The 15,839-nt window shown below is 42.9% G+C and overlaps 1 pseudogene; it reads right to left on the reverse strand.

Moving 5' to 3' along the window:
• Positions 1-215: 215 nt before the first annotated feature.
• The window catches only part of LOC109558563 (calcium load-activated calcium channel-like), a 119,927-nt pseudogene continuing 104,303 nt past the window's right edge, over positions 216-15,839 (reverse strand).

A 15,839-nucleotide genomic window follows, 5' to 3' on the forward strand; every position in this document is an offset into this window, starting at 1 on the left:
TTCTCATTACACAAACATTACCTGAATTTATCTAATCAACACACTAGTTTTAAAAAAATAATCTGTAACTAAAAGCATCATCTTGTTTGTTGGATGCCATTCTCATTGGAATCATATCCAAAGCATCTAGAAATAACTCAAAACTAGAAAGTGGCTATTTGCTAAGGCTGCCTATGATTCTTGCTATAAAATAGTTGCCAGTCTGATTTGAACGTCTAAAAAGAATGAGAATTATAGGGTTCTTCTAGATTTCTAAAGAACTTGCCAGAAGGAGGCAGAGGGCCAAGAAATCCACCTGTGTGCTTGGTGGCAGCTTGTGAAAGGGCAAGGCTGAGATTTTCTGGATGTTCTGTCCAATGACATGGTGCAGAGAATACACAGGAAGATGGTGGAACAGTCTATGGTGTCAGCCTCCAACAGACTCCCTTGAGGTAGTCCTCAGATGAAGGAAAGCAGAGTCGGAGGAGACCCATGTCACCATTCTACCATCAAATATGGACTTGAAGATTCCCACTTGAGCAGTAAAACAAACGCCAATTGCAAACAAGGATTTCATTCAAGCCATCTTTGCGGGAGACCTGGGTTCAATCCCTGGGTTGGGAAGATCCCCTGGTGGAGGGCATGGCAACCCACTCCAGTATTCTTGCTTGGAGAATCCTCATGGACAGAGGAGCCCAGCAGGCTGCAGTCCATGGGCTCTCAAAGAGTTGGACACGACTGAGGAACTAAGCACAGCACAGCACATCTGTTGTTATTCTTCAATTTTTCTTCTTGCCTATTTTCTAGTTTTTGGTGGTCAACCAGCTGATTTTTAATGTTTCCTTCTTCTTTTTAATTTTTTACCCAGTTTTTCCATTTCTGCCTTCAGTCTCTTGTCCTTGTCTATCCTGTAGACCAGAACCCAGGTTACTCTGGCGTGTGTGTGGGTGCTAAGTCACTTCAGTCATGTCCAGTTCTTCATGACCTTATAGACTGTAGCCAGCCAGGCTCCTCTGTCTATAGGATTCTCCAGGCAAGAATACTGGAGTGGCTTGCCAAGGCCTCCTCCAAGGGATCTTCCTGACCCAGGGATAGAACCCGCATCTCCTGTGGCTCCTGCATTGCAGGTGGATTCTTCACTGCTGAGCCACCAGGGAAACCTGAGAATAAGAGGCAGGAGAAGACAAAGATGATGAGCAGTGTGTCCATGAGCTGGGTGCTCATCTGAGACTTCTGTCTGTACACTCCCACCCAACCTGGGGAGGGGAGGAAGCTCTTGAGAGCCAGGAAAAGAGAAGCAAAGCCGACTTCCAGATTTCAGGACCACTTAATTGTCAAACTTGCCTGGCTGCATCAAAACCAAGTACAAATCTTAAATCCAATTAGTAAACAGTGCTGGTAGACTGTGACATCCTGCTCCCAAACAACCCTTAGACCTACGATTTATCTTTCCTTAATATATTACATAGTGTAGGCGAGAGGTTACTATTATGGGCCAGAATGCTCTGGAAATAAGCATCCCAGAACAGCTAAGATTGTTGCTAAATAACTGATGAGAAGGATAATGTCAGGATGCTTCTCAGTTTTCAGAGCACCAAAGATTCTTTTAAACGCTATACAGGTGAAACATCATTTTTTAACTGGGCTGAACACAAGTTTCCCTGCAAATAAACCCAGATAGATTTTGAATCATATTTTTGGGAAGTAACTACTTATTCTGGAAATCACAGCTAGTCATTGTCCATCCTCAAACTAAGATGGCTTAATCTCATCTGGCTTCTCTGAAGGCTATTAATGTATTATTAATTATTTCCAATTCCCAAACCCCATACAGTGTTTATAAAGCTCTCGGGCCCTGTAACATCTCTGAATCACCTTATACTCATGCTATATGTATACTTATATAGTTGATCTAAATAACCTGGAACCTGCCCCTGCACTTAAGAGTCTCTTTGCCAAAAATGTTTTCTCGTTATCTCCGCCTTTTAACTTTTTTCTGTCCTTTGAGGTATGACACCAAATACCTCTTCCTTAACACAGTCTTTCCCAAACCCCAGTCTTCCCTTTCTAACCTTTTTTTTTTTTTTGACCATACTGTGTGGCATGTGAGATCTTAGTTCCCTGACCATGGGTCAAACTCAAGCCTCCTGCATTGGAAGGCGAAGTCTTAACCACTGGACTACCAGGAAAGTTCACTTTCCTAACTTTCTTTTGAATTCATTGTCATTTATTGAAAAGAACATTAGGGATGTGTAAGAATGCTTTTGATTCTGTCACCATATGACTTTCAACAAGTTACTCAACTTACCTGAGCCTCAGTTTCTCTCATCGTACGAGTCTTAAACAATATTACAAATTGTAACAAATATTTAAAAATCTACTCTATATAAGTAAGATTTTCCACTCCTCATTTCTACTTCTGTTAAGAATTTTCTTCAAACATAGGAAATCTGTGTTTCGGTGGTAGGATTACGAGCCTTTGCAGTTAGATCCAGCTCTGCGTTATTAATAAAGCTCATCAGTAAGCCTGCATCTTACAATTTGCCCTTTCTCCATCCTCCCACCACTTGATTTTAGCCATGCAAATTTTGTTTTGTCTTTGTGTGTGCGTGTGTGGGGGTGGCGGTGTGTTGTTGTTTGTTTTTTAGTTTCTCTGCATCTTGCCCCTACTTTTCCTCTACTTCTCTGCACAATCTCCTCAATTACTCCAGCTTTCCTTAGCTAACTCTTATTCAGCTAAAATGTCGTGGCCATGATGGTCTCCTCTGACCACCTGCAAGTTTGGGTGCCTTAGATTTACTTACTATTTCATTTGTCACACTTGTACTTTAACAAACATTGTCTGCCAGAAGAGCCCGATAGCTCTGTGGTTAAGAACTCGGGCTCTAGAGACAACCAAACCAGATTTGAATGTTGCCTGTTACAGCTAGTATGTGAGTCGTTCAGTTGTGCCTGACACTTTGTGACCCCATGGACTGGGGCCCCCCAGGCTCCTCTGTCCATGGAATTCTCCAGGCAAGAATTACAACTAAGAAGTCCACTATTTCACTTCTCAGCTGGAATAGCCCAGGCAGCTCTCATCACCTCTGTAAGCAAAAAACTGTTGTAACTCACTTGGCATGTACACTGGACACATGTCATATATTTTTAATATTATTAGTCAGCAGTGGTTTTATCACTGACTGTTATGTCCTTGGTTCCTTCCAGAATACTTGCCAAGTTATAAATAGTTATTGAATAAGTGAACAGAGTATATGAGAAGATTAAAACATTTTTTTGTGATAAAAAAGTTTGCTTCAGATCCTTAATGATAATTCATTTTTATTAACATTTTTAAAAGATATTTCTTTTTTAAAAAATAATTTTAATTATTTTCTGAATTTATTTATTAGCTGTGCTAGGTCTTCACTACTTTTGAGGGGTTTTCTCTAGTTGCAGTGACTAGGGCCTACTCTTTAGTTGTGATGCGAGGGCTTCTCCTGCTGCTGAGCTCAGGCTCTAGGGCACTCAGGCTTCAGTAGCTGCAGCTCATTGCCTCAGTAGTTGTGGTTTCTGGGCTCTAGAGCACAGGCTAAATAGCTGTGACACACAGGCTTAGTTGCTCCACAGCATATGGGATCTTACCAGATCAGGGATCAAACCCATGTCTTATGCATTGGCAGGCAGATTCTTTATAACTGAGCCACCAAGGAAGCCCTGTCTTATTATCTTTACCAGCTGCCTACCAGTCCCTTGTACGGAGAGACATAATGTATTTAGCCTCTCCGCTATTCCTGGCTATTTATGCAGTTTCTAGTTTTCTTCTCTTTCAAATAATGCCACTGCGACATTCATTTATATTTATCTTTGTGTGCTCTGAGTCTCAGTTTCTTTATGCCAGATACGGAAGTGCCACTGCCTATCTCAAAGAGTTGTTGTGAGAATCAAATGATATAATGAGTGTGAATATGCTTGGTAAGCTGCTAAAGACTATAGAAATAACTTCTCAGCATTTGCCTTGTACTGAATTGCAGTGGACTTTGGAGCATACATGTTTAGCTTTCCTATTGCATTAAAAAAAATTCTTTGTGCGGACGTATTTTTCTCACACAGCTTTGTAATCATCTCTATCAAGTTCTATCACCGTACTTTGCCATTAAATGACTTTAAATAGATATTAGTTGAATAAGAGAATGAAAATTTGTCCATATCTTCCATCGTTCTCTCCTTCCTCTTTTAGACACAGTTCATTAATTATGTTTATCTTAGTTCTCTTTAGCAATTCACTTATTTTTAAAAACTAATTTCCTAAAATCATTGATCTTCAAGTTTTCATGCATATTTTTTAAAAAGATTTATTTAGCAAACTAGTACAGCCACTATGGAGAACAGTGTGGAGATTCCTTAAAAAACTGGAAATAGAACTGCCTTATGATCCAGCAATCCCACTGCTGGGCATACACACTGAGGAAACCAGAAGGGAAAGAGACACGTGTACCCCAATGTTCATCGCAGCACTGTTTATAACAGCCAGGACATGGAAGCAACCTAGATGCCCATCAGCAGATGAATGGATAAGAAAGCTGTGGTACATATGCACAATGGAGTATTACTCAGCCATTAAAAAGAATACATTTGAATCAGTTCTAATGAGATGGATAAAACTGGAACCTATTATACAGAGTGAAGTAAGCCAGAAAGAAAAACACCAATACAGTATACTAACACATATATATGGAATTTAGAAAGATGGTAACAATAACCCTGTGTACAAGACAGCAAAAGAGACACCGATGTATAGATCATTCTTATGGACTCTGTGGGAGAGGGAGAGGGTGGGGAGATTTGGGAGAATAGCATTGAAACATGTATAATATCATGTATGAAACGAGTCGCCAGTCCAGGTTCGATGCACAATACTGGATGCTTGGGGCTGGTGCACTGGGACGACCCAGAGGGAGGGTGGTGGGGGGGGGAGGAGGGAGGAGGGTTCAGGATGGGGAACGCGGGTATACCTGTGGCGGATTCATTTCGATATTTGGCAAAACTAATACAATATTGTAAAGTTTAAAAATAAAATAAAATTAAAAAAAAAAAGATTTATTTATTTAATTAATTTTTGGCTGCACTGAGTGTTCATTGCTGTGCAATGAAGCTGTGGCAAGTGGGGGCTACTATAATTTCAATGCATGGGCTTCTTATTGCGGTAGCTTCTCTTGTTGCAGGGTAAGGGCTCTAGGGCGTGGGGGCTCCAGTAGTTCTGTGAGTGGCTCAGTAGCTGTGGCACATGGGCTTTGTTGCTCCACAGCATTTGAAATCTTCCAGGACCAGGGGCCAAACTTGTGTTCCCCTGCATTGGCAGGCAGATTCTTAACCACCAGACCCCCAGGGAAGCCCATCACATGTATTTTTGCTAAGTTTCCTGGTGATTCAGATGATTACCCAGACCCAGGAACTCCTGCTCTAATGCACTGTCCCAGGCACTGGCACTGGCATTTTTTCTACCCTATCACAGATTGGAGGTCGTCTGACTTTTGCCTCACTCCTCCAGGATTCTCATGGGTGCAAATGACAGAAAAGTCAACCTAAATTAGCTGAAGCATAAAGGTGGGTTCACATGGCTGAGAAATCAGAGGTAGCACAAGCTTGGTCTAATGGCTTCAATGATGTCACCAAGGCAATCACATTGCTCTGCCTTCCTAGGTAAAAGCTTCATGTTTAGAGGGCCCTAACCACTCTGGGTTTTCCTCCCAGCTTGCAAAATGGCATCACAGTTGTAAATCTTGCATCTTTAAACTATACATTCTAGAGAAAAATATCTCTTTAAGTAACTCTTGAAGAAGAGAGAGGAATTCTTTTCTTCCCATAAGTTCCAACATAGCATCTTACTGACTCTGATTCCTAGTCAGGTTACAATGGCCAGAGGAATGGGGTTAGGATGATTGGCTTAATCTGACTGGCTTAAGTAACACCAGCTCTTGGTTTAAGTTAAGTCGCTCAGTCAGTCGTGTCCAACTCTTTGTGACCCCGTGGACTGTAGCCCACCAGACTCCTCCATCCATGGGATTCTCCAGGCAAGAATACTGGAGTGGGTTGCCATTTCCTTCTCTAGGGGATCTTCCTGACCCAGGGATCGAATCCAGGTCTCCCGCATTGCAGGCAGACGCTTTAACCTCTGAGCCACCAGGGAAGCCTAGCTCTTAGTTTGGGAGGATCTAATTCTTCCAAACTCTGAATGAGAAATGTTTTTTTCAGAAGAATTTCAGAACACTCTTAGGAAATGGAAAGGACACTGGGCAGCCAAACGATACTGCATGTTTTATATAGGAGCCTCCTATGTTTCAGTTTCATTTCACATATCTAATGAAAGCATCTTATTTCAATTTATTTTTCTGCATCAATACCAAATCCACTTGATAGAAGCCTGCTCAATGGTAGTTCTGTTTAATGAAAATGTTTTCCTAAGAATCAAGTAATATCCTTTCAGATACAGGTGAATTGCAATTAATCATTTAAAAAAGAAGCAAATCTCTTTAACCATCACCACTGAGAATCTTACCATTACCCAACTTTACTTTAAATACAAAGTGACAATACCAACTTCTTTACCCAAAGGCAGATTTAACATATGGTTGCAGGTGGGTTCTCACTTTTAAATTGAATTTAATTATAATGATTTGCCTGGGCAACAATTATCCTAAACTGAATAGGAAGAGGATAGCACGTTTCCTTAAAATTCAGACTCAGTTGGGCGACTGAAAACAGCTGCCATGGATGGGGTCAAACAAAACAAAACAAAACAAAACATGGACTTAAGAAAGGCCAAGGGCCAGTAAGAAATGAGTATATTCTCTTATTCCTTGGTTCTCTTACCACTGCCTTTTTAAAAAAATTAAAAACAAAAAATAGACAAGCAGCAGCAGAGATTTGCAGGGATAGCATAACCAATTCTACTTTCTAAGTAGTTCTCCTGCCTGAGGCAGAAGGAGAGTGAGCTATCCACAGGAATATTGATACAAATAAAGGCATGGGGGGGGTGGTGTTAAGGATCACACTCTCTGTTTTTCCCTCTTTGCTCTATTTTTGTTGTTCACTATATCATCTACAGTGACAGTCCAACTCCCCCTCTTTATAAACAAAAAATGTCTTTTGATCTAGCAAAGAACAGGCAAATATGGGTAAGTCAGCTCTTCTCGACCATGTTCATAGAACCATACCAAACAGTGGTCCTTGCTTCTAATAGGATATGGGCTAAATGCTTCCAGGTAATTGTTCTCTGGTTACTGAGCAACCATAAAATCTTTCCCTGTCTTCTCCCCCCAAACCAATCCCCTTGCACAATACCTAGTGGAAAAATAGTATAGAAAGTTTACTTGAATTTATCAGGATAACATTTTATGACTCAGAGGTCAATCTGAGATAGAAATACAAGATTCTTTGGACTTGATCTTTGATTTTAATTTTAGATCTGTATAAGCTTTGCAATCATGTTCATACCAATGGGAAGCTAAAGCTTTAAAATATGTGCCAATATTTTAGGTCCATCTAAAATGCTACATTTAATCTACTGCAAAGAGATCAAACCAGTTAATCTTAAAGGAAATCAACTCTGAATATTCATTGGAAGGACTGTTGCCGAAGTTAAAGCTCCAATACTTTGGCCACCTGATCCAAAGAGCCAACTCATTGGAAGAAACCCTGATGCTGGGAAAGATTGAGGGCAAAATGAGAAGGGAGAGGCAGAGGATGAGATGGTTGCATGGCATCACAGACTCAATGGACATGAATTTGAGCAAACTCTTGGAGATAGCAAAGGACAAGGGAGCTTGGTGTGCTGCAGTCCTTGGGGTCCCAAAGAGTCGGACCTGACTGAGCAACTGAACAACAGTAACGAGATGCTACTTGTGGGGGGAAACTTAAGCATACTCACAGTCGAGTGCTTTATGTGTTGACACTGAATACTTTTAATAAAAGAACACAAGGACTTCTGTGTTATGGCTATAGAGGACATCTGTTGATCGTAGGCCTTCTTTCCCCCTTCTTTTGGAAATAATTCCTTGAATTTCTGTTCTCTTCCTCTCACAGCCATTATGGAAGGCAGGCATGTGATTCAACTTGGCCAAAGGACACACTCAAATTCATAGCAATGTGATCAAGAATGAGTCCTTGAAACAAGTCAGGTCAATCAGAGTGGAGCCCAGAACATTTATCCTTCAAACTCTCCTCCAGCTCCACAGAGTGTAGGATTCCACAAAGTGCTGATCATCCTTTCTGCCACCAAATGGACACCAAAAAGGAAAGCAATATGAAGGAAGGAGAAATGCAGTGTGGCGAGAGAACAGGCTCTGGTGATGGAGCTTGGCTCTTGGGCTAGTCTGTGCCAGAAGCCAGCTCTAGGCCTGTTACTTAACTAACAAGGGCCCTTTTTATCCAAGCTAGTTTGAGTTGGCTCTTGTCTCATTTGGAACTGAAAAACTCTTGAACGTGAAAGTGTTAGTCACTCAGTCACGTTTGACTCTTTGTGACCCCTTGGACTGTAGCCTGTCAGACTCCTCTTTCCATGGGATTCTCCTGGCAAGAATACTGGAGTGATAGCCATTTTCTTCTCCAGGGACTCTTCCTGACTGAGGAATCAAACCTGGGTCTCCTGCATTGCAGGCAGATTCTTTACTATCTGAGCCACCAGGGAAGCAAAAAACTCTTAAAATGATACAAATGTATTCTAGCCAAGTTATCTGTACAAGACTCTTCCTTAAAGACAAAACTGTTGTCCCATTAACTCCCGCGACTGGCACACTTAGGCGCGGGCAGCTGCGACCGGTGCACTTAGGTGTGGCCAAGAGGAGTTACCCAACGTCTGAGGTCAGGGGCAGTGGCGGAAAGTGCCAGGCTGCGACGGCGCAGGAACGGCCGAGAAGAGCTACCCTGTGTCTGAGGTCAGGGGCGGCGGCCAGGAGGAGCTGTCGCACACCCGAGGCCAGGGATGGTGGCTGGGAGGAGCAACCCCACGCCCGAAGCCAGGGGCCACGGCCAGGAGGACCAACCCCACGTCCAAGGAGTGGTGGCTGCTCGGGCACAGGAGGGCCTAGAAGAGCTATTCCACGTTGAAGGTCAGGAAGGGCAGCGGTGAGAAGATACCCCTCGTCCAAAGTAAGGAGCAGTGGCTGCGCTTTGCTGGAGCAGCCATGAAGAGATACCCCACATCCAAGGTAAGAGAAAACCAAGTAAGACAGTAGGTATTGCAAGAGGGCATCAGAGGGCAGACATACTAAAACCATACTCACAGAAAACTAGTCAATCTAATCACACTAGGACCACAGCCTTGTCTAACTCAATGAAACTAAGCCATGCCTGTGGGGCCACCCAAGACAGGCAGGTCATGGTGGAGAGATGTGACAGAATGTGGTCCACTGGAGAAGGGAATGGCAAATCACCTCAGTATTCTTGCCTTGAGAACCTCATGAACAGTATGGAAATGCAAAATGATAGGATACTGAAAGAGGAACTCCCCAGGTCAGTAGGTGCCCAATATGCTACTGGAGATGAGTAGAGAAATAACTCCAGAAAGAATAAAGGGATGGAACCAAAGCAAAAACAATGTGGATGTGACTGATGATAGAAGCAAGGTCCAATGCTGTAAAGAGCAATATTGCATAGGAACCTGGAATGTCAGGTCCGTGAATCAAGGCAAATTGGAAGTGGTCAGGCAACAATGAATGTTGACATTCTAGGAATCAGCGAACTCAAATGGACTGGAACGGGTGAATTTAACTCACATGATCATTATATCTACTACTGCGGACAGGAATCTCTCAGAAGAAATGGAGTAGCCATCATGGTCAACAAAAGAGTCCAAAATGCAGTACGTGGATGCAATCTCAAAACGACAGAATGATCTCTGTTTGTTTCCAAGGCAAACCATTCAATATCACAGTAATCCAAGTCTATGCCCCAACTAGTAACGCTGAAGAAGCTGAAGTTGAACGGTTCTACAAAGACCTACAAGACCTTTTAGAACTAACACCCAAAAAAGATGTCCGTTTCATTATAGGGGACTGGAATGCAAAAGTAGAAAGTCAAGAAATACCTGGAGGAACAGGCAAATTTGGCCTTGGAATATGGAATGAAGCAGGGCAAAGACTAATAGAGTTTTGCCAAGAAAATGCACTGGTCATAAAAAAACACCCTCTTCCAACAACACAAGAGAAGACTCTACACATGGACATCACCAGATGGTCAACAATGAAAACAGATTGATTATGTTGTTTGCAGCCAAAGATGGAGAAGCTCCATACAGTCAACAAAAACAAGACCAGGAGCTGACTGTGGCTCAGATCATGAACTCCTTATTGCCAAATTCAGATTTAAATTGAATAAAGTTGGCAAAACCACTAGACCATTCAGGTATGACCTAAATCAAATTCCTTATGATTATACAGTGGAAGTGAGAAATAGATTTAAGGGCCTAGATCTGATAGATAGAATGCCTGATGAACTAGGGAATGAAGTTCGTGACATTGTACAAGAGACAGGAATTAAGACCATCCCCATGGAAAAGAAATGCAAAAAAGCAAAATGGCTGTCTGGGGAGGCCTTACAAATAGCTGTGAAAAGAAGAGAAGCAAAAAGCAAAGGAGAAAAGGAAAGATACAAGCATCTGAAGGCAGAGTTCAAAGAATACCAAGGAGAGATAAGAAAGCCTTCCTCAGTGATCAATGCAAAGAAATAGAGGGAAACAACAGAATGGGAAAGACTAGAGATCTCTTCAAGAAAATTAGAGATACCAAAGGAACATTTCATGAAAAGATGGCCTCGATAAAGGACAGAAATTGTATGGACCTAACAGAAGCAGAAGATATTAAGAAGAGGTGGCAAGAATACACAGAAGAACTGTACAAAATAGAGCTTCATGACCAAGATAATCACAATAATGTGATCACTGACCTTGAGCCAGACATTCTGGAATGTGAAGTCAAGGGGGCCTTAGAAAGCATCACTACGAACAAAGCTAGTGGAGGTGATGGAATTCCAGTTGAGCTATTTCAAGTCCTAAAAGATGATGCTGTGAAAGTGCTGCACTCAATATGCCAGCAAATTTGGAATACTCAGCAGTGGCCACAGGACTGGAAAAGGTCAGTTTTCATTCCAATCCCAAAGAAAGGCAGTGCCAAAGAATGCTCAAACTACTGCACAATTGCACTCATCTCACATGCTAGTAAAGTAATGCTCAAAATTCTCCAAGCCAGGCTTCAGCAATATGTGAACCGTGAACTTCCTGATGTTCAAGCTGGTTTTAGAAAAGGCAGAGGAACCAGAGATCAAATTGCCAACATCCGCTGGATCATGGAAAAAGCAAGAGAGTTCCAGGAAAACATCTATTTCTGCTTTATTGACTATGCCAAAGCCTTTGACTGTGTGAATCACAATAAACTGTGGAAAATTCTGAAAGAGATGGGAATACCAGATCACCTGACCTGCCTCTTGAGAAACCTATATGCAGGTCAGGAAGCAACAGTTAGAACTGGACATGGGACAATAGACTGGTTCCAAATAGGAAAAGGAGTACATCAAGGCTGTATATTGTCACCCTGTTTATTTAACTTACATGCAGAGTACATCATGAGAAACGCTGGACTGGAAGAAGCACAAGCTGGAATCAATATTGCTGGGAGAAATATCAATAACCTCAGATATGCAGATGACACCACCCTTATGCCAGAAAGTGAAGAGGAACTAAAAAGCCTCTTGATGAAAGTGAAAGAGGAGAGTGAAAAAGTTGGCTTAAAGCTCAATATTCAGAAAACGAAGATCATGGCATCTGGTCCCACCACTGCATGGGAAATAGATGAAGAAACAGTGGAAACAGTGTCAGACTTTATTTTTTTGGGCTCCAAAATCTCTGCAGATGGTGACTGCAGCCATTAAATTAAAAGATGCTTACTCCTTGGAAGGAAAGTTATGACCAACATAGATAGCATATTGAAAAGCAGAAACATTACTTTGCCAACAAAGGTCCATCTAGTCAAGGCTATGGTTTTTCCAGTGGTCATGTGTGGATGTGAGAGTTGGACAGTGAAGAAGGCTGAGCGCCGAAGAATTGATGCTATTGAACTGTGGTGTTGGAGAAGACTCTTGAGAGTCCCTTGGACTGCAAGGAGATCCAACCCGTCCATTCTGCAGGAGATGAGCCCTGGGATTTCTTTGGAAGGAATGATGCTAAAGCTGAAACTCTAATGCTTTGGCCACCTGATGGGAAGAGTTGACTCATTGGAAAGACTCTGATACTGGGAGGGATAGGGGGCATGAGGAGAAGGGGATGACAGAGGATGAGATGGCTGGATGGCATCACTGAGTCGATGGACATGAGTCTGAGTGAACTCCGAGAGCTAGTGATGGACAGGGAGGCCTGGCATGCGGCGATTCATGGGACCGCAAAGAGTCGGACACGACTGAGCGACTGAACTGAACTGATAAAGCATTCTCTAAGAAATATTTCCATAAACTTGGAAATGACATCAGTACCACCACATCAAGATCACAAACTTGATTGTCATGAGTCTGAGTAAGCTCTGGGAGTTGGTGATGGACAGGGAAGCCTGGCATGCTGTAGTCTATGGGGTTTCAAGGAGTCAGACACAACTGAGCAACTGAACTGACCACCATATCTCTGGACCCTGTGGTCAGTTAGCAGGCATGCTATGTTTTCCAGTTAATGGGGATTTCTCCTCTTAATCCTATCCTTGCAACTTGGTTTGATTTTCATCTTTCTTTAGTCTGAAGACCTTCATTTTTTAACAATGAGCTCCATCTGTAGATATTGCCATGCACATGTATACCTAGTACTTTACTACTCAGAGTGTCACATAATGTGGGACAAATTTGTTCCTCACTTCACCGATCTTGTAAGCTCAGCATTTGGTACAGTGTATAGGAATGAAAGTTGTTTTCATATATGCATTTAGTGAGTCTGAACCTGGCTACTTTGTAGCTCCGTGGCAGGAAAAGAAAGGAGACACTGAGCGATGTTGAGTTGTGGAAGTGACTGCCTTCCATTCTGCTTCCCTGGATGATGGTAAGAGAGCAGTGAGTCAAAGCTGGACCTGAGTGTCTGCTTCTAAGAGTTCTGATCTGGGAAGAGACAGAAGAGTAGCTCTGTCATGAGGCTTGGACTGAGTGGGGGAGAGGGTCCCCCCTGTGCAGATCCATGGGGAGTGGTGCTCCAGCTGTGTTGGGAAGGCATACCGCCATTTTTTTTCTGCATCACTGGGGCAGCAACCATAGGTGCTGTCACTAGTGATGGGTGTGCAAGTCAGGTGGCACTAGTGGTAAAGAATCCCCCTTCCAATGCAGGAGATATAAGAGATGTGAGTTCGATCCATGGCTAGGGAAGATCCCCTAGAGGAGACCACTGGCAACCCACTCCAGTATTCTTGCCTGGAGATTCCCATGGACAGAGGAGCCTGGTGGGCTACAGTCCATAGTGTCACAAAGAGTCAGACCCAACTGAAGCGACCGAGCATGCACACACATGCAGGTCAGTGCTGGTAGTGGGACGTGATTCTTTTTCTCATCAAAGGACAGAAAGTAGAAGGATGAGTTATCTCCTTTCTTTTTAAAAAATATTTATTTATTTATTTTTTACTGCCTCAGGTCTTAGTCATGGCACATAGACTCTAAAGTTGGATATGTGGGCTTAATTGCCCCTGAGCAGGTGGAATCTTCCCTGACCAGGGATCAAACCAATGTCCCCTACATTGGCAGGTGGATTTTAAACCATTGGACACCAGGGAAGTCCCATCTCCTTTCTTTACCTACAATAGTGCAATGATTTGGCTCTAGAGTCAGAAGACTGGGTTCAAAGTTACCTCTGTCCTTGCAAGCTGTATGGCTTCTATCTGATGGAAGCAATAACAGTACCCACCACACAGGTTGTTGTAATAATTAAATGAGATAATTCTCATGAGAGCAATTGATGTGTTACCTAGCACATTAGAAGTCTTCAGGAAATGTTAGCATATAAGGGAGAATGGGGTACATGATATGAGATATACTCAACTCCCATTTACCCATGAGCCTCCCAGCAGCTACTTAGCCATCTCCGAGTTTCCTTGTCTCATAGCTGAAAAATGACTGTAGATCACATTGAGTTTCAAATCATCCAAGAATGGTGCGGCAAGCTCAGGATCTGAAATTAACTTTGCCTTTATATTGTTCATGCTAGTTGCTCTTCAAGTACAATTAGAATCAGAATGCTAGCACTAAAAATAGTACCAATTCTCATTTCTCTTCTCAGTGTTATCTGCTGCCATGGTGTTTCCTAGGCATGTTTATTTACTCGATTCACAACAGGGAATCTTCTCTCTTATTAGCCTGACAGCCATAGCTGGATTCCACAGCAACGTTCCATGCAGCTGGTAAAATCTTTATTATGGGAGAAGCACTGGAGGTCTAAGTCGCTGCCTCCCTGAGTGAGCTCAGTGGAAGAGTGTGTCATGGTGAGAGTTGCCCAGTTTTGTTGTGGAATAAAGAGAGGCCCAGAGTGGGACCTTCCCTTCCACAATTTCAGAACACTTTTCCCTCTGAGTAGAATGACAACATAGCCCTCTGATTCTCCTTGCTCTCTCTTCACTGCTCATTTGTGCTTTGTGTGAATTTAATGCCAGTAAGAGGCCAGACTGACAGCTCCCAGCACATCCTGCCCCCTCTTTGGTGTCTCTCATTCACAAGTTAGCAGTCAGCGAGGGGGATTCTCACTCGAGATCTCTGTTTAGAGTCTTTTTGATTATTATATGCCAAGATTGAGGGCAAAAGCAGAAGGAGGTGACAGAGGATGAGATGGTTGGATGGCATCATTGACTCAATGAGTGTGAGTTTGAGGAAACTCCAGGAGATGGTAAAGGACAGGGAAGTCTGGTGTGCTGCAGTCTATGGGGTCACAAAGAGTTGGACAGAACTTAGCAACAGAACAACAACAACAAGATGTTGACCAGTCAGCTATCTCAAAATAATGGAAGCATCTAACCCTGGGGTTTTGACCCCTAACTTTGTCCATCATAAACCTGAAGAGTTAGACTGAGATGATTTGAGGTCTCAGTGACATTGTTAGGTGAGCACCAATCGCTGTTCATTCCAGTAATTATTCACCTCTTTCTTCTTCCTCTCTAACACCCCTCCTCCATTAAAAAATAATCATCTAACCAAGAGAAGGAGCAACAGGCAGCTTGAGGACACGGCTCTGTAATCTGCAGGCTTCAAATGTTGGCTCTAAAGATGGGAGGTTGGCTGGCCAGTGAGGCAGCATCTGAGAGCGTAGGGGTTGTGGGGAGGGAGAGAGAAGTGAAAGTCGGAAGGAAGGGAAAGAAAGTGAACAAAGTCAAAACAGGAATGGAAGCAAAAACAAAACAAAACAAACAAACCAAAAAAGCCAAGCCAACCAAATCAAACCAAGAAATTGTATATTCCAGTCCCTTCAGGGGGAAGAACAGTGTGCTGAGTCGGGCAGGGCACTAGAGGAAGGGTGAGCGGCACTGAGGGTCTAGCCCTGGTGCTGCCTGTCACCAGCAGCGGGACCTCCGACTAGGCTCTGGGCTGCTGCTACCATGTGTGAACAATGGAGGATGCTTACAGCTGCCTGCAACATCTCCTAGGGTTGACGAGAGGCTGAAGTTATATGGAAACTTATGAAACCCCCCTTTAAAAATGGGAAAGGCTAATTCCAAGCATAGCATACTATCAGTTCTTTTCCAGAGAATGTGCGTCCATCATGTCACAAGTTCTTCCGTTTCTTCTCTTCCCTCGAACATTATGATGCTTACTTGAAGGCATCTGAGGCTCTGCTGAGAATCATCCATTGTTGAGGGAGGTGGCATTTTATCCTTAGC

This window comes from Bos indicus, chromosome 5 (genome assembly GCF_029378745.1).
Source record: "Bos indicus isolate NIAB-ARS_2022 breed Sahiwal x Tharparkar chromosome 5, NIAB-ARS_B.indTharparkar_mat_pri_1.0, whole genome shotgun sequence".
NCBI classification, from domain to species: Eukaryota; Metazoa; Chordata; class Mammalia; order Artiodactyla; family Bovidae; genus Bos; species Bos indicus.